This window comes from Rhinolophus hipposideros (genome assembly GCF_964194185.1).
Source record: "Rhinolophus hipposideros genome assembly, chromosome: X".
Taxonomy (NCBI): Eukaryota; Metazoa; Chordata; class Mammalia; order Chiroptera; family Rhinolophidae; genus Rhinolophus; species Rhinolophus hipposideros.
The window spans coordinates 103,267,249-103,287,031 of NC_138046.1; the positions used below are offsets into that span (position 1 = coordinate 103,267,249).

General features: G+C 37.0%; 1 protein-coding gene across 1 annotated transcript in view; it reads left to right on the top strand.

The window, feature by feature from the left end:
• Positions 1-19,783, top strand: part of DMD (dystrophin) — a 2,022,175-nt gene that overhangs the window by 1,487,564 nt on the left and 514,828 nt on the right. The window lies entirely within an intron of this gene.

The window sequence follows — 19,783 nt, forward strand, 5'->3', positions numbered from 1 at the left end:
AACAGATGCCATCCCGGGCTAATTGAAGCAGAGCCTGGCTCAGGTCCTTTATCTGGCATGGAGCATTTTCAGAATCTTGAACCAAACAGAATCTAAACTCCCGGCAGTCACACTATCTGCTTCTCATCCTGGAGCCGAACAGCCTCACATCTTCAACCCTACATTCTACTTTGTGTTTCTGTGCTATTTCTGACCCACAGAGCTATCTATCTTGTTGCTCATCCCAGAGTGTGCCTTTTTGATGTTCTCTTTTTGTATTTTATATATCATTGTTCTGTGTTTAGAAGTTTTTGAGTTATTTTGAAATAATTTTCCTACCATGTTTCCCCCAAAATAAGACCGGGTCTTATACCGTATTTCCCTGAAAATAAGACCGAGTCTATTAATTTTTGCTCCAAAAGACTCATTAGGCAGTATTTTCAGGGGATGTCTTATTTTTTCATGTACAACAATCTACATTTATTCAAATATAGTCATGTCATCTTGTTCTAGAACATCGTCATAATGTAGTAAATGTGTCCATCTGGCTGACGATCTTAACTGGGGCTTATTTTCGGGGTAGGCCTTATTTTCGGGGAACACGGTAATAGAAAGTTATACTTAAATAAGTAAGAATCACCCTTAACATTTTTTTGCATTTCCTTTCATCATCATAGTTTTGTAAATATAGTTTGCCTATTTTTATTTAATTTACTCCCAATTATTATCAGTTGAAACCATTTTCAGATAGTTTTTTTTCTATTAAAAATCCGTACTACATTTTTATTAGTAAGGTACTGTGTAGGTTTTTTTTTTTTTCAAAAAAGAAATATGAGGGAAAATACTTCCTTAAGGTACATGGTGACTTACTGAATTGCCAGAAACAAAAGCGATCCCCTCATGTTTCTAGTCAATGATTTATGCTGTGGCTATTCTGCCTAGCATCACTATTCACCCAAAGAGATAAAAACTATTCACATTAGCTAGTAAATCAATTCCCCTTTCAAAGCATTGGTTACATGTTTTAAATATCTTCTAATATTCAACTTGCAGCTAGCTTCATCAAATCCCTAAAATGGTACTCATTAAATCACTCTGTCCAGTCAGTGTCTTCATGACACAGAGCATTTAAAGCAAGTCAAACAGATCTAATCCAAACACCTTTAGAATGCATACACTTATGGCTATTCCCACAGTCCCTAAGGAGTTGTGTTTTTTTTCTATATTGCAAGTATTTTAGATCTACCTGGTGAAATTGAGTTAGCTATTGTACATTAGCCTTATCACAAGCTCTTTTTAAAAAATATTTAAATGAAATAAGCCCTCCATAAAAAATGACCAAATGCAGTTTTCACCCTGAGGCAAATTAGGTGAATAATAATCACGAATTTGTGATTATTTATACATGTATGGGTTTTTGATGGTGAGACGTGATCTGTTAATATGTACTATGTAAGTACTGTCTAAATTGTCTATTAACATAGAAATGCTAAAATGGCATTTTTTTTCTATTTATCTGTGAGGATAGCCATTGACCTCTACTTAGAACTGGTGTTCTGAACCAAAATCTGTGTCTCTGAGGCTTGCGCTCCCTTCATTGCTGTTTAATGGATACATATCAACTTGGAAGGAGGTTCTGGCAGCTTTTCACAATAATCTAATCTTATCTCTGTCCCTTTCAATATTTTCATCAGTGACTTGGATAAAGACATAGATAGCATCCTTATCAAATTTGCCAATGACACAAAGCAGGGAGAAATAGCAAATACAGTAGACAAGAGTAGCAAGAGCCAAAAAGATTTCAACAAATTGGAGTGGCAGGCTGCATATCGAAAGATGAAATGTAAATATAAGGTGCTACACTTGAGGCCAAAAGGAAAATAAAATAAAAACAAAATTCAGCTGACTTAGACTGGGCTCTCTGGAAACATGAAGAAGAAAAGTCCCTAAGGTGGAGAGTTATGTACAGAAGGTTTATTGAAGAATGTTTCCATGAGACTTATATGTAAGGATGTGAGAGAGGCAGGATTGGGAAAAGAGAGAAGCTAACCTGCAGTGAATATGAAGACTCAGCAGATTCTAGGGGAGCCCTGGGACTTGCAGGACCCCTCAGAGGTGTCCTGAATTGAAGCAAGGGGGCTGGGCTTTTTTTATCAACCAGTTATTGGTTCTGGGAGAGGACAACCTTGGATAAAATAGTTACCTACAACTGAGGGCAATTTCCAGTGAGAGAGGCAGCTGTGAGCTGTTAGCAGCCAGTATCCCACCAGCTAGGAAATGGGGTCTTGGCAGAACATTGATGTGTACTCTACCCCAGAGTTACTCCTTGTAACAGTGTGGTCCTTGGACTAGCAGCATTGGTATCACCTATGAGCTTGCTAGAAATGCACATGCATGGGTCCTACCCCAATTTACTAAGTCACAAGCTCTGGGAATGGAAAACTTTTAACAGGCTTTCCAGTCTCTACGTCACTTCTATGCATATTCAAGTTTTAGAACAACTGCACTATGCCAACCGAAAACATTCAAAATGGGTAGATAACATAGGTATTTTATTGATGATAATAGGTATTTTATTGATGATAATCTCGATTCATTCTCTCTCTCTCTCTCTCTCTCTCTCTCTCTCTCTCTCTCTCCCTCTCTCTCCCCTTTTTTCCTCTCCCTCCCTCCCTCCTCTCTCATATGCCTATAAATTTGCCATGTAATCAAGAGAAGTTGTGTTATTCTACTACACTTGACTCAGGGATCTTTGCTAGTATTCCCTTGGGACTATTATTCTCAACTCACATTCTGTTAGAGGTTTAGGGACTTTTTTCTGGGAAGATAGATAGATGATAGGTAGGTAGGTAGGTAGGTAGGTAGGTAGATAGATACACAGATAGATGATAGACAGATAAGGGAGAGGGAGGGGGTAGGGGACAGGAAGAAAGAGAGAAAGAAAAAAGAAGAGAAGGAAGAGGACAGTGGTGATGACAGAGAGATTGATTCTCTGGCACAGCATATTTGACGCATACTGAATCTTTGTTTTCCTGAGACTTTCCACAATGAGAATGGAGGGGAAATCACTTAGAAACCACAGGAGTAATTTAGGATACCTTTAGTAAAAGAAGTCTCTATTTTAGCAGATAACAATAAACAATAGAACCTATTATAATTGCTGAGATCTGCTAATAAGTTTTCTTTTCCATTAACCCTCCTTTGATACTCTGTCCTCATCGACATTTTAATAGCGTGGGACTAACTCTTATAGTTTTCTTTCCCACACTAGACATATAATCTACAACTTGTTAATGATTACATTTGGCCTAATTGTTAGGTTGCTGCTGGTGACAAAAAAAAAAAATGTATGCTGGCAAGTAGACAAGTCTAGAAGCCCAGCCAAGCACTTGGTGTGTGTGTGAATCAGCCTCCATACACTTCTCATGTGGAGTGGCCAACTGGCCGGCCCATCTCACTTGGCATCCATTCCTGATGGATAAACCGGGCCGACTCTGAAGAGAGGCCAGGACTCTTCAACAGAGCTTTCTGGAGAACCAGGGCTGAAGCTCAAAGTTCTAGCAGGATTTTGCAGACTCCTTTGCAAACCAGTGGCTTTGGACTCCTTCTTGCCTACAAGACCTAATTGATCGAGTAGGGTAGCTTTGCACAGGCCGAGTTCCACTCTCTCTTGTCAAATAATAAGCAGGTGGACAGATGTCTTTATAAAATGTATGTGCCTATCAAAAGTGCTCGATGTTTACACTTTATATGATGAACTAATAGTTTACCTATAGAGAAGGCCATTTTTTTCTCCAAGAACTCAAACTACTTCATAATCAACTAATTATTCAACTTAGTCCTGGAATGTGGTTATATAATGGTGCAAGTGTTTTAAATAAGAAATGGAAAAAGAAAAAAACTATATATAGTGTATCCACAAATCATTTTTTGTTTTCTGCTGACACCATTTACTGAGGAAGGAATGTACATGAGTGACACGCACAGTGGTCTCCGAGAGAAATGGGGAGTAGCAATAAACTCTGACCATATTTTCTGTCATTACAGCGGGGAAGTGGAAGAGCTGAGCTCAACTTTAGAAAGTTGCTTCAGGAGCCAGTGATTTCCTAAGTACTCGCTGTAACGTTTCTGAAAGTAAATTCAACGATTTGATTTACACCAAGAAGTGAACAGATAGATCAAACTCAGAAGCATAGTCGTTCTGAATGGCATTCATCTTTCCTAGATGTGCTGCCTCATCCCATGTCAATTAAGTTTTCAGAGGTGACCTTCAAGGATATTTCCAAATGAAATGTACTGCAGTTAGCCTGTAATCCGGCCTCTCCCCTTGGATGTGGTAAACTTGATTTCTTTGCAGTCACAGGACTTACAGGGCAAAGTAAGGATTGGATAAAAGATAATTCAAGTCCCATTCTGTGGCTAGCAAAAAGTAAATCATAACTGTGCTTATGTGAACCTTATGAAGGGCGACCAAATTGTTCAGTGATCTACTTGAGTGGGATTTTAAAGTGTTTGTGTCATTATCATTGTTGTCAGTAGCGTATACCTTGACACCAACTGAAACAAATCAGTTGGTTAATCGTTAAGGGTCTTATTTAAATGACAACATCTAAATAGCATGTTTTTTTTTATTTTGAGAAATCATGCCAGCGCAAGAATAAGCCAGATGCTTTACAACTTGGTATCCATCATTTAAAGTAAATAGTAGTCGCTCAAAGGATTTCTAGTTCAGTTTTCTTATGATTCATAGGTGCTAGAAAAACACACTTACGTAATATGAAAGAGAGTAAAATTAAATATGTGGATTACAAAAACTTAATTTCCGATTATTTTTGCCAAAGTTTGCTATGTGTATTAACTTCATGATACTCATAGCAGTAGACTGTGAAGTTTTTGAAAAATATATGAATGTGTACTTTTTTCTAGATAATTTTAAAGAATGTTATGTGAGGGTTTCTTTACTTTTCTAAAGGTCAGAAACAAGCTCTTCAAAGATGTAATTACTCTGACAACAGAAAATGTGAACTTTGTTTTCTAAAGGAGAACAGAGCCTATGGAAATGTTGCTTATAATCCTCAGATTATTGGCTAATTCTAAAAGGCAAAGACATTAATTAATTTGTTGAGAAGCATTAATATTATATTTTTCTTCAATAATGCATATCATGAAAATTTGAGGCAAAATTAATTTAGATTATGTTGCATACAGTAGATGAATATTCATGTGTTTCAACAGTCTTGACTACAAAATGATTGAAACTTACATCAGGAAACCAGGCTTTAAAAATTCACCCTAAATCCCACATAAATATAAGTGTACCATAAAAAAATAAATATTTCTTCTTTGGGGATATCCATAAATTAAGAATATTCATAACATGGTGCCTTGGAAAAAATGTCCAGCTTTGGGTGAAGAGAGATGCTTGGGAAAGATACCGTGATTCCCCGAAAATAAGACCTAGCCGGACCATCAGCTCTAATGCGTCTTTTGGAGCAAAAATTAATATAACACCCGGTCTTATTTTACTACAATATAAGACTGGGTCGTAATATAATATGACATAATATAATATAATACCAGGTCTTATATTAAATTTCGCTCCAAAGGACACATTAGAGCTGATGGTCTGGCTACGACTTATTTTGGGGGAAACACGGTAGAACAAAAAGAAACATTGCCCCTGCTGTACCCCCTGTCTTCTTTGTTATTTCTGTCACTTCTCCTATGCTCCTGTCCCCAACTTGGCCTCCCTCCATATTCATTTTTATCTCCACATTAGCCTCCATTATTTTTGTCATTTGCTTCCCATGGGCTCTTGCACTTTGTCGGGTCTTATATACCTATTCCTATCCATGTGTTCCTCCATCCCCAGTGGCTACGAAATGCTTTGAATCTCAGCTCCTTCCGGAATCTTATTGCCTTTCCAGTTCTCCTGCTCCCTACTTTTCTAGGCTCCTCTTTGTCTCATGTGTATATTTCTTTCTTCCGACTCTGTGCTGTTACACTCTTAGAAAATGGCATGTAAGGGCACTGTTCTCTGAGCACATCTTTAGCACAGCCATCTGGAATGCCGCCATGATGTTGGACTAACTTGCTGTTGTTTTTTTGTTTCCATAGTGTGTGCATACTGCTTTGATATGGATATTAGAACCAAGGAAATAAAATGCGTGAAGATTTCCTTGATTATTTCTCCCCCTAGAAAGATAGACAAAAATGACTTTAAACCAACTGTGTAGAATGACCCTCATCTCAAACGAACATAGTGTTCTTGTCTCAGCATCTTACTGGAACTGTATTCCTTAAGCCCCTGCTATCTATTCACTTTTCATTTTCCAATAATAGTTACCTACCTGTTAATTGCAAATTGCTTTTAATATATCTTTCACCTAAACAATTGTCCTTTCTGAAAGCTCTATTGGAAAATCATTTGTAAAAATATTCACAGTAAGTCCTCGTGTCCTCTTTCTAGTCCAAACTCTCACTATCTTAACCTTTGTACGTTTAAAAAAATATGTAGCAAAAAAGCTTTCACTTTTTCATTGCTATAAAAACAGGTTTACCAGAGTTAAGTGAACTTAAAATAAAATATTATTGTGTACGTTAGAAAGTTGATGTGCCTTCCATCATGTCCGCTGCCTCTCACCACAGTAAAATTGTAAATGTAAACTTATTCCCTAGAAGATGAGCAGGCCTGCAATTTTCAACTAATTGAGAGAAGCAGCCCTGAGTTGAGCACTGTCAGGCTGATTTAAGTCTTAAGGTATGATGATGATTATTGTGTCAAATGTAATCAAAAATGTGGGCTCTGAACTGACTAAAGGGCTGGCTGTTTTTAATTCAGGTTCATATATGAAATAGACCGCTGGTTCACTGGTAGTCACAGCTGGCTGTAAAAGAGAGCAATTTTTAAAATGCGTTTTAGTTCTCTACGGAGCTCTAAGGATCAGGGATTGGAAGCACAGGGGGAAAATATCCTCATTCTCTCCTTAAAATTCTATTTATTTTCAGTATAATATCCTTCATTTTGAAATTTCCCTGTAGCTCTGTATCAGCGGTTTTCAACCTTCTCAGATCCAGTGCCACCTCCTTTCTTATAACAAATACAGAGGGTACCAAAAACATGTATACACGTTTTTAAAAAGGAAAAAAAAAACTACTAAAATTGTAATACTCAATATACACTGATAACAAAAGATGAATACAAGTCACGTTTGACTTCTGCAATGACAAGAGGTGCTCAAAGTGGTTTCCATCAGCGTCCAGATACTTCTGATGATGGCGAACTACTGCTTGAGCAACGTTGACCAAAGTGTCCACTTGTAGACATGTTTTTGTCACCCCCGGTACTTTGTAACACCTTCTTTATTATCATAAACCAAAATGTGTAGATAATGTACCCTACATATAGACAGTTTTATTAAAATGATGCACTGACTTTAATTATCAAGAGAAAGAGTCATTTATAATAAAATAATATGTATTTCAGTATACAATTTTTCGGTCATGATCAAAGTAGAACACAAGTGAAGTTTCGAGATGATGATACTATGAATGCAATATCAACAAATGCAGAATGACATCAGTTTTTCCAAAATGCTGAACAAATCTTGACAAAATGCTTAACAACACAAAGTAAAAATTTCCTTGGATTATCATGTTAGTTGCATTTCTGAAAACTTCAATGTGTATTAAAACGTTAACAAAACTATTTTCTGTTTATATGTAAAACTTAGTTAAGTTCTAGGTTCAGGTGTTTATAAACAGGATTTCTCCCCATGTGAGTGTCCAGTGAGACATTCAAAAGTGCTTGGGACTTGGGACAGTTCTTCATTGTGGGCTGTGTCCCCCACCTCCAGCCACTCCCCATGAAATGCCAGTAGCACTCTTCAGTCACGCTCTTGTTAGACATTCTCCCTCAATTTCCAGAAAGTCTCTGTCATGTGGCCCTTAAAATTTGGTTCAATATTTTTCCGGACAAGAACTGAGCTGTGGATTAATGAAATAACAACATTCTCTGAGAACCTAACCTATTACTTTTGTGATACAGTTGCCATTTTTTTCAAGGCTGAATGAAATGAGCAAGCATGTAAGGTCTGGTAGATTGTGTAGCAAAGTCTTTTAAAATTATGTGGTTATCATGCAGTTATAATCGATTCCATCACTTTATTGAATGGCATGGTCCCTTCAAAAGCCATAGCTATATTAATCACTTCCTAACTAAATGTTGACAAATGCAGTTAAATGCTATATAAACATCACAAGAGATATTGTAGCTCTTCAAAACATTGAAAATGATGAATGCTACTCAGATTAAGGCTATAAGATAAATATGAACCCATTTCTTGAAGACAATAACCAGGTAATGTAGTAAAACAAACAACAGGTATACAGGGGAAAAAAACAAATAAAACCTGTATTATCTACATGTTTAAGGCAAAAATAATTTTTTACATTGGAGAAATTTTAGACTGAAAAGTAAAGAAAATGCAGCAGTCTATTTGCATTTCATCAGGGCATTTGACAAGGTCTTTCATTATATTTTTGTAAATAAGTTGGAGAAATACCAGCTAGATACCAGGTCAACTGGATGGTTTAGAAACCATTTCACACTTTTCCACAAAGGATGTTGATGAATAGATCACTGTCAAGTGGTGAAGGAAGATCCCTGGTGCCATGTCACAAGGTTCTGTTCTCTTTCCTGACACACTGGACGCTTTTGACAGAATGTGAGTGGAGCTACAGAGAGGCTGCTCATTCAAATTTATGGGTGATACAAAGTCGGGAGGGTAAGAGTACATTGGGTGACAGAGCCAAGTGGGTGGCTAGCCAGGATGACTTTGAAGGCCCTTTCAGTACATGATCTCTCTGGATCAAGATCAGACTTATAGGCAACCAGAAAATTAGTGGATTAATTTTGACAGAAGTCATTGTTTGTTATGCCCTCTGGTTTAACAACACAAAAAGTAGTCTTAAATTAAGGATGTGCACATCTAGAAAATACATTAAGTTAACATTCTTGGCAAGAATGCGTTTCAAAATTTTTGAAAAATATGTTTTCATGTAAGAGTAACAGAAACGCCATCATTGACAAGTAAATGCAGTGTATTGCCCAGTGAAATAGTTCACCATTTCACTTTCACTGCTAGTACAAAGCTTGATGAAAGATACAAGCCCCAATGATTTAATATCTACACATCTACAAAGCAAAATGCAATTTTGGCCACAGAATTGCTCATTCTCATTTTTAAACGTCCTAGTGATAACTGAATAATAGTCTATTACATAATCAATTTTCTATAACAAACAGATGTTGACTACAAATTATCGTGAGGTTCAACTGAAATAACATGTAAAAACAATGTATAAACTTTGAAATTCTATACAAATATAAATTATTATCCAATACATTCACATCAAGAAATAATTCTGATTTGTAAGTTTTTTTTTAAGAACGAGAGACTGTGACCTTCTCATTTTTAGAACTGATGCCCGCTTCATAGTAGGTTTATTGATTTTAATTGAATTTATTGAGTGTCTCTTAAATACCAGGAACTGTGGTATGAATCCTTGCTCTCTAGGAATTTACAATAAGTAATGATGATGAATGATGATGATGACAAATGAAGAAGAATATAGAAACTTTTTGCAAGTGGAGCGTTCATAACTAAGAGGACTCTTGAAAGCCCTCGATTCACTCCTTTATGTAGTTAAAGTAGTTTTCATTGAAAAAATAAATCCTTCATTTATGACTATTCTTCATAAATTTGAATTGATTCTATAAAAGGCCATCAATGCATTTCAAAGTATCTAGTTCTTTTAAATGCAGTTTCTCCCCCTAGTAATTAAAAGTAAGAAAGCAAGAAACTTCAAATCTTTATTTTGATCATCAGTTTTAATTTGCTCAAGCTATTTGTAATCCTACAAATCTTGCAAATCATACCTAATTTACAAGTTCTGTAAATCATATCAGAGCCATTAAAAGAGGTTCAAAATTATAAGAGCAATTCCTTTTGAATCTACCAAGACTTAGTCTGTTTCTTAATCAGTCATATAAAATGTATTTATTTTACTGTAAAATTTCTAGGAAAGAAATGTGTGAAGTGTTTGATTTTCTTGTTAGATATATTTAATGTAGAACATTTTTCAAAAGATACAGATTTCCAGATAATGTCTGTATCACCAGCAAACATTTTTTTAAGTTACTGTGATGAAAACGCCACAGTCACATGTAGTGTAATTTTCTATTACTTCATAAGAAGAAAAATATTTTATTACTACCTATAATGCACTCTTTTTGAATAAAATCCTCAAGCCTACTTTAAGTCCAAAGTGCAACATTCATTGTAATAGATCTCTTTGATGGCAGCTGAAGATGATAAGCAAAGGAATAATAATTTTTGTCTTCACTCACGTACATTCCATAATCGTAATTCATATAATAATCATGGGAAACAAAGAGCTTTTGAGAATAGTGTTATGTTAATATCTATTATATTTGCTTCACAGGGAGATTGGCAAGTCTGCCTTAGAAGGAATGTCTTAGAGTGGACTAGACTTGGTGCTTCGAGTTTTGCCTCTTATTTTGGAAACTCACCCAGCCTTTCTGAAAGTCCAGTTTCTCATCTGTAAAATGTTGATGATAATGACAGCCTGCCATTAACCTCATCAAGTTATTTAAAGTATCAAAGGAGAAGTTATAGGTGCAAGAGTTTGAAAACTGAGGAGTATTGCGTTAGTGTAAGATACTGTAACAATAGATGTTGAATTTAAAGTAATCTCAACAATGTATGATTAACCACAAGAGAATGCTGAATGACAAATTGGGTAGTAAAAGTTACATCAGGAATTATGAAATTGTTCATATTTCTTTTTTTTAATTAAAGTTTATTGGGGTGACAATGGTTAGTAGAGTTACGTAGGTGTCAGGTGTACAATTCTGTATTACACCATCTATATATCACACTGTGTGTTCACCACCCAGAGTCAGTTCTCCTTCCATCACCATACATTTGATCCCGTGTACCCTCATCTACCACTCCCCCACCCCCTTTACCCTCTGGTAACCACTAAACTATTGTCTGTGTCTATGAGTTTCTGTTTCTTCATTTGTCTGTCTTGTTCCTTTGTTTTCAGGTTTTAAAAAAATTTTGTATTGGGGAACAGTGTGTTTCTCCAGGGCCCATCAGCTTCAAGTCAAGTCATTATTCTTCAAACTAGTTGTGGAGGGCACAGCTCCGCTCCAAATCTAGTTGCCATTTTCAATCTTGGTTGCGGGGGGCACAACCCACCATCCCATGTGGGAGTCGACTGGCAACCCTGTTGTTCAGAGCTCATGCTCCAACCAACTGAGCCATCTAGCCGCCCTTGTTGTTTTCAGTTTTATATCCCACATATCAGTGAAATCATATGGTTCTCTACTTTTTCTGTCTGACTTATTTCACTCAGCATAATAATCTCAAGATCCATCCATGTTGTCCCAAATGGCAGTATTTCATCTTTTCTTATGGCAGAATAGTATTCCATTGTGTATATATACCACATCTTCTTTATCCAATCATCTACCAAAGGACACTTTGGTTATTTCCATGTCTTGGCCACTGTAAATAAAGCTACAATGAACATCGGATCACATATATCTCCACTTCTTCCTTTTAAAGGAATCTGCTATTGTGTTTGCCTTTCGAACTTAGAAAATTTAACCGACCTGCCTTGCTGTCCTCTGAATATTGTGTATCAACATGTAACAATCCACAGTTTTGTTTTTCTCTAAGTCATTGAAAATGGGGATGCATATTTGTTTGACTGCACAGCCTTATGAGGCTTTCAAGACATGATCCTAGGCCAGTCTTTTAATTGGTTTCTGTGCTAATTTTCATATAACCTTTTAGAAGAGAAGAAAGCTACTCACTTTAGCTTATCAACATTAGGAAGTAAATCTTTTAAAGAGTTTAACACTACAGGGACCAAAACCAACTTAAAGAGTCACATTATACAAATCATTGAGATTTATTTTGAGTAGAAATTGTATTCAACTATAAGCCTAACCCTAAACCTAAGTTTGTATTTTTCTGGAAGGTAGTGTAACCATATTTTTTCTAAAGAGTTTTTACAGTTCCATAAATATCCAAAATCATATTTTGAGTCCCTGTATATGAATCAAACCAAATAAAATCAGTCACTCCCAACATTATTTTTAAACTTTCCCAAATAGTACCTTTAGGTATTATAATCAGTAGAACAATATAAAATACATATCTTAAAGAATGTTAATCTCTTTGTTAACGTCCAAGATAAGAAAAAATATATATCTTGAATAACTCACCTGTTTATAATAATTTGTACATCTCTTTTATCAACTAATTTTTCTCAAAGATGTATGATGAAAACACAAATCAAATGAAATGAGTAATGCAAAGAATAGTAGAAAGTACATTTTTGTACTGCTGTCCCCTAATATCTTCTTTTTAGAAGTGTCCCAACATATATAATTTTGGTTGTTTCCCTAATGACATATTGTGCAAATCTAAATTTTACAATTGTTTTTAGAATAAAAAAAATGAAAGAAATACAATGTGTATTTTTAAATTCCTTACATGACTGGTAATGCCTATACTCTCTTACTATCTAAAGGCAAAGACTAGGTGATCATTTTTTTTACTAAAATGTCTGTATCATTGAAGGAAGTTTAAACAGATACCTTCAAAGCTGTGGTTTATCTTTAGAGGACTAATCTTTTTATCGTGCAATTGTGTTGCTGCTGCACATGTTAAAAAGTCATCCTGTGTTGTCTGGGGTGACGAAAGATGGGAATGAGTTTTCTGAGAACTAATCAGTAATACTTGGGAACATTTAGGTCGTGGTTTCCAATTAACTCTGGAGAGTGAGTTAATTTAGTACCAGACCTCAGGAGATGGAATGAAAACCTCATTCATTTATATATATCGGTGAACAGCAAACCAGCAAATTTGCGTAGAAAATGGATTTTTTGTTTTGTTTTAAAGTTAAGACCAACTAGATCTTTCTGCTATAGTTGTGGTGGGACAATATCTTTGCATGTATGTTTTTTCCTTGTGTGTAGGTTTTCATGTGTTTCAGTACCCCTGTTTATGGTAAAGTAACAAATAGATAAATTTGTGCTCCAAAATGAAGGCCAAGATTCAATGGTATAACCCTCCCTTCACTTTTCTTCCTTTTACTACAATGAATATGTCAGAAAGGAGTGTACAGCAATATCTATTTTCAGGCTTAGGAAAACTTTTCTAGGACACAAGACTTGGGCAGTAATCCCAATTCTGCCACTTTCTTGTGAGCAACCTTGAGAAAGTCATTATGATTCTCTCAGACTCAATCTCGTCAACAGCATAATGAAATCAGTGATAACCTGTACCATATAGCTAAAAGGTTTCTTATTTTTATGAAAATCAACTCAATTAGGCAGAATTTTACTGAGCACCTATCACTGTGTTTTGAAATAAAGCCCAGCTAGATGATCTCCGCTTCCTCTGATAGGAAAAGCCCCAAAAATGTTTAAAGATAGATTGATCACTTATTAGGCAAGTTGAGATTGAAGTTCATGAATACAGTGCAATGCATGTTACAGTTAAACTGCCGGAAGGGAATCCAGATGAATTATAGCCCTAATCACATTGCAACTATAGTTAAATGTTTACCTATCTGCCTCCTCCTCCAGACTTGAATATGTTCAATGCCAAAGTCCATGTCCATGTCTCATGGACTTTTGTGTCACCATCACCAAGCTTAGATCCTGGCACATAATCCATATGGAAGAGATGCATGGATAACTCAATGAATGAAATGTTGGTAATCCTGTGGAAATAAGAATGAGATTCAGATTTAAAGCTAATCTGTACAGAGGTTGAAGTCATTGGGATGGAATGAAATTTTCAAGTGGAAGTATGCAGAGAAAAACAGAAGCAGACTGTAGGTAGAAAAAATTGGGAATACCTTGTGAAATTAGAGAATAAGTCTGAATGTGTTTTAAAACATTTAAAAAGCTGTGTTGCTGTTAGCTTTGAAATTTTATTTTCTGTGTTCTACCATAGAGCCTTCATCGATCACCCCATGTCAATAGTTAAATTAAAAGGGCAGAGTATATTTCTCAATTCACAGTTCAATCACAGAGAAAAGGGAAAAACATCTTCTCATTGCCACAACCCTTCTGTAGTTCTATTTCTAGGTAGATGTTGCCCAAAGATGGATAAAGCCATAGTCATAGAGCTGTTGCTAGAAAGGAAACTAATGGGATATTAGTCCAAGCATTGTTAAAGGATTTGCTTACATTCATGCTTCTCATTCGTGCAAATGAGTAATACAATCGCTAGAGATTAGAAGCAATCCTTTCTACAAACTGCTGTATTGCCACAGGTAATCGAATTCTAGCTGCCCCTTGCAAATACAATATGAAGTTATTTTTTAAGGAATCAAAATGTAATTTATTCACTAGCAAACCTATAGAGACTGTTATGGTTACAGAGAATTTGAACTTCAAGTTAACTCTGGTTCTATGAGTGTTGTTTGACATTGCGAGAAACCTTTTGGTCTTAAGCCCAGGTCCTGCTAAGGTGTTCATTCTCTCTGATTTATATCTAATAAATAAAAAAGGGGGAAAAATGGTCCTCCTGTATTCCTTCCCCTAAAAATACCATAAGAAATGACAGTGGTTAAAATGCAAATAAGCCGGGAAGGAAAGATTCAGAGTATTTTATTTGGTTACTCCATGACAATAGCAAGGCCCAGATGGAAATGGTGGTTAGCAGAAGTTTAAGTGATATGAATGTCCCCAATGTGTCACACTTACACAGACACCTGGGCAAAATAGCCTTCTACATCAGATTGAGCTTTTTTCCCTAAAAAGTTCAATGTGTTTATTTTTTGCACATAATCCACGTGGAAGAGATGCATGGATGACTCAATGAATGAAGTGTTGGTAATCATGTGGAAATAAGAATTAGGTTCAGATTTAAAGATAATCTGTGTAGAGGTTGAAGCCATGGGGAGGGAATGAAATGTCCAACTGGAAGCATGCAAAGAAAAGCAGAAGCAGACTGTAGGTAGAAAAAAAATCGGGAATACCTTGTGAAATGATGAGAGAATAAGTATATATAAGTGTATATATATATTCCTGCAATACAGTGCACTGATAAAGTATTGTCCATCTATGTATCTAACTGTGAAATATTATCTATTCATTAATTAAGGTTTTCAACCTTACCTTGAAAAGTCGTAAGTTTCCCTTTTTTCTGTTGCTATTTATGTACTCAGTTGTTCCATAAGAAACTGGTGATAGTCAATTTAATAGAAAATCTGGAGTTTTAGAGATGTATTCAGAGATACTGTGATGTGTGTGTGTGTGTGTGTGTGTGTGTGTGTGTGTGTGTTTAGTGACAGATCAGAGTATTGCTTATCTGATCGCCTCATTGATAATGAGTTCTTAAAAGGAAAATGGAGATGCCAAAGACATGCCTTCTGTGATCCTTTCCCTGTATACAGAGTTGTCTCTGGAAGGACACCTGAGCAGGTGCAGGGTTGTACAGAGTTTTCTAGCTCTGGCACTTCACCCCTTCAGTAGATTCTTGCTTCTAACTGGTGAGAAGGCAACTCAGCGTTATCTATAGATCTCCTTAATGGGCAACCTCCTTAAAGGTGCAGTAGGTCTTCAGGCTCAGTTGCTGAGTATCCCCCATGCTATCTCCTTTGGAGACTATAGTCTGTGCACATGGTTGTTTATTTCTCCACATACACATCTTAGGCAAATAATTTTAAAGCCTTATTTAGTGTGAACAATTCGGCAGCTCAGGTTCCTCAGAAGGCAGATTCTGAGAAAGTGATTAACGTGCAGGAGTTTTATTGGAAAGTGCTGTCAGGATTAACACCTGTGAGGGGACGAAGGGGAAGGAAGCAGGGTAGGGCAGAAGGAGAAGCTGAGCTCCAACGTAGTTGCAACCCAACATCAGTCAACCCTCCCATCCCCTGTCCTGCCCTCCCCTCCACAGCTGTCCTGAGTTGGAGCAAGGGACCCAGGCTTTTATAGCCCACACATTAACCAGTCAGTGGATATCTCCTGCCTCCAGCAACTTTCCCAGAAATGAGTGCAAAATGTATTTCAGTCCCGAAGAGGGGTCTGGGAAAGCCAGCACAGCATTCAGTAGTTCACGTTTGGTCTCCAGCAGTAGTAATTGTGGGCACAGAGTCCCACAGAGCAGTTTCCAGGCTCTTGGCCTCATGTGGAAAGGTGCCGGCTCAGGTAGTGGTTGGCCATCCGCTGTGGCTGGGTGGCCATCAGCTGTTACCGGTTAGCCATTAGCCACCAATATAACTGCCGTGGCTACGCCGGTGGGTTGGTTGGTTGGCAGAGAAGCAGACGGGGGTTACAGCTAGCAAGTGTGGTTAGCAAGCGCGGATTGTGGCTAGCAAGTAGTGTTAGCAAACAGATTGTGGATCGCGGATCGTGTTGATCCTACTTCTTGTGTCTCACCCGGCCGCCAGCAAGACTTGGGTACAGGAAGACCCCTGTTGGGGTACTGGCAGATGTTTGCTTTTGTGTCTCGACCAGCCACCAGAGAAAATATAGTAGTATGACTCCCCTATCTATGGCTCCGTTGGTGTTCCTTTTTGGCCTCACAGTATCCCGTGTTCTTGTGAGGGGTGTGGGAGCTGAGACCCTGCATGACAGTGATTCTCAAACTTTAGCAGGTATCAGAATTACCTGGAAGGCTTTTTGAAACACAGCTTGCTGGACTGCACACACAGTTTCTGCTTTACTAGGTCTAGGGTAGGGCTTGAGAATTTGCGTTTTTGATAAGTTCTCGGATGACGCTGTTGCTACTGGTCCATGGGCCATACTTTGAGAACCACTGTATGACACTGCCCATATTTACATACTGAGAATGGTATATGGGGCCCTTATAAGTAGAAAGAAAATCTTTTCAAGTCACCATACCATTCCATACTTCCATCAAATTCTCAGCTATTTTGTGCATGATAAAGCTGGAATAGCTGATAATTAAAATTGTTATAAAAACAGTTTAACTAATAATAGTAGATTATATTTGTAAAGCATTATCACTAGTTCTGATATCTAGTCGTTAGTTTTAAAGTTCAGCCAGATTTTCTCCAGGATTTATGGTTTGATCATCTAGACCAGGGGTGTCCAAACTGCGGCCCGCGGGCCAACTGCGGCTCACAATCCATTGTTAATTGGCCCGCAGAAAATTCCAAAAATATATTTAGTTTACTTAAATAACAAGTGAGGCAATATGTACTTCACCTCGAGTGAGTGGCCCGGCTGTTTGTGTATTTTACTGCATATGGCCCTTGGTGAAAAACGTTGAGAAAAGTTTGGACACCCCTGATCTAGACAGAGGAATTTACAAAATAATCCACGTTCAAGATCTTTAGTTTTGTTCCAAATCAATTTTTTATGTCTTTAAGAGTCTCATAACTTTTGCATTTTTTATTTATCATATAAGCCATTTAAAGCCATATGCTTACAGAAAATTAAGAAGTATGAGATACATTCAGAGCTATTTTGAATGCACAAATATTGCATGCAAGTACCCTTGACTCATTTTCTAGTCTGCACTTGGCACAATTAAAATTTAGGAATTCAGTGTACATAGATTGATCTCAGGAGAAAGGATGGAGCCTTAAAACTCCCACACAAGCAGGAAACAACAATGTCTCTCTTTGATCGAAGAGGCCTGTAAAGGGACTCATTTGAAGAGATTTTTCTGCCATTGCTGCCATTGAATTTTTCTAATGTATTTCCAAATTAGAAAATATTCAGCCTGATGTTGTCAGTGTTTCAGACCATGAGGTGTCGTTTAGGAAAATGGTGCCTTACTGTCCTGAAAGAGTTACTGTTGTTCCCTCAGGGCCTAATTTACAAAGCAGCAAAGTCACTGGTAGGATTTGGCTGGAAATCTCATTGTCTCAGTAGAACCCTTTCATCTGATTTATGTGCATTGCATTTTACAAATCACTCTTGGAAGGTTATTTACTGGTTACTTTCTCTGGAAGCAGAGGGTAAGTGGTGTTTCAAGTTTAAGGGTAGAGGACCTAGGATGTGTTATTATATCAAGTGCAGCTCAGCGAGAAGATGAAGCTAATAACGAAATGCACACCAGTGTCTAATTCTCTACATTTCTTTCACTCTGTCGTAAGTTTCATATCGTCCTTTTATTTTGTGTGAATATGACCAGCTTATTTCTATCCTGCATTTGGGACTGGAGTCTTAGCAATTTCTAATGCACAGGCCAACAGAAGGATTAGCTTGAACTGGATGAAATTGCTGCTTTTGTAGCCAGAAATGGTCAAATGTCAGCAGTTACACATGCTGCAACCTGTGCGTTTCATGCCAGATTGTAACATGAAGATTCTCAGTGCTGTTGCAATGGTTCTGAATTTTTAAATCATACTAAATTCAAAGACAAATAAATGAATACCATTTTGGATCTTTACCTCTGCATTGATAGTTCACCTGAAAACTAGACAAGCGGGGAGCCAGCAGTCCAGCTTAGCCCTTGAACTACCTGAGGTTTAACTGATGCCCCAACCAGACCACCAAGGTATCTTTCAGCTGTGCAGGATTAAAGTTTATTTAGGAGTTGATAAATAGCTTAGAACAATGCTTCCCTTTTTCCAATAGCTGCATCCTCATAAACCTATTCTACCCTCCACCAGTTCATGCAGACAGAAGATTCTTATCCACTATGAGCGCCGAACGAAACAACACTGTAGAACACTGTATGCTCAGCAAAAACCTCACCCATGATGAATAAACAGCTCTTCCACGGGCTTTGCTGCCGTTGGCTCCGCAGGAGTTGTTTATTGCCTGGTTTGTAATTCCCATGATAAAGTTGCTGCTGAAATAAATTGCAATTTTGCATAATTATTGACAATCACATCCTAACAAGCAGTGTGTATCATATTCAAGTGTTCAATTTTTTTAAATCCATTTTTAGCTTATGTTTAATCCCAGAAAGTGTTTGTGTAGTGATCGAAGGCAAATCCAGCATTTAAATAGAGTACTAATTTCCTCATTGCAGACAAAATTTACCTGAATCTTTTTAGATCAAACTGTTATCGCCTAAGGCAACTTTCCCTCCCAAGCTATTATTATGTAGATGTTTGCTGAGAGCACATGTGTGTGTATCCTCAATATATACATTACATATAGTCAGGAAATATGAATAATTTTTCTTTTAGATTTTTTTCTGTCATTAGCAAATTTGGTTTCCCCCTTCTGAAACAGTAGAGGAAATGAGAGAATGGGATGTGGGTAGAGGAGACTAACATTTTTTGAGTAGGTATAATGTATAGGATATAAGGTGCAAGGCTTTACACACATTATTGTATTTCCGTTCCCATCACAGTAATATATATTATAGGTGAGAAACTGAGAAATCAGAGAGGTTAAGGAACTTGCCCTATAACACAGGTGGTAGGGGATATTGGGATTCAAACCCAGATGTGTCGGGTTTTTAGGCTCTACTTTTTCCATTAAACATAAAACTTTTTTGTGGAAAATATCCTCAGTTGTATGACAGTCAGGTAATGAATTAGAAAGCTAACGCAATAGTTAACACTATGAGACCACAATAGTTAGTGTTATGCTAAATAATATTTGTATACAATGATTTCTATGAAATATGTTATTTTTCTATTTGTTACTCTTTTTGTTCTCCTTTGCCCTCCAAGCCCCTTCTCCTTTTCCCTCCAGCATTCAACTTTCTGTTCCACTTTTTCTTTTCCTTGACTTTTCTCCTTGCCTATCTAATCCTGG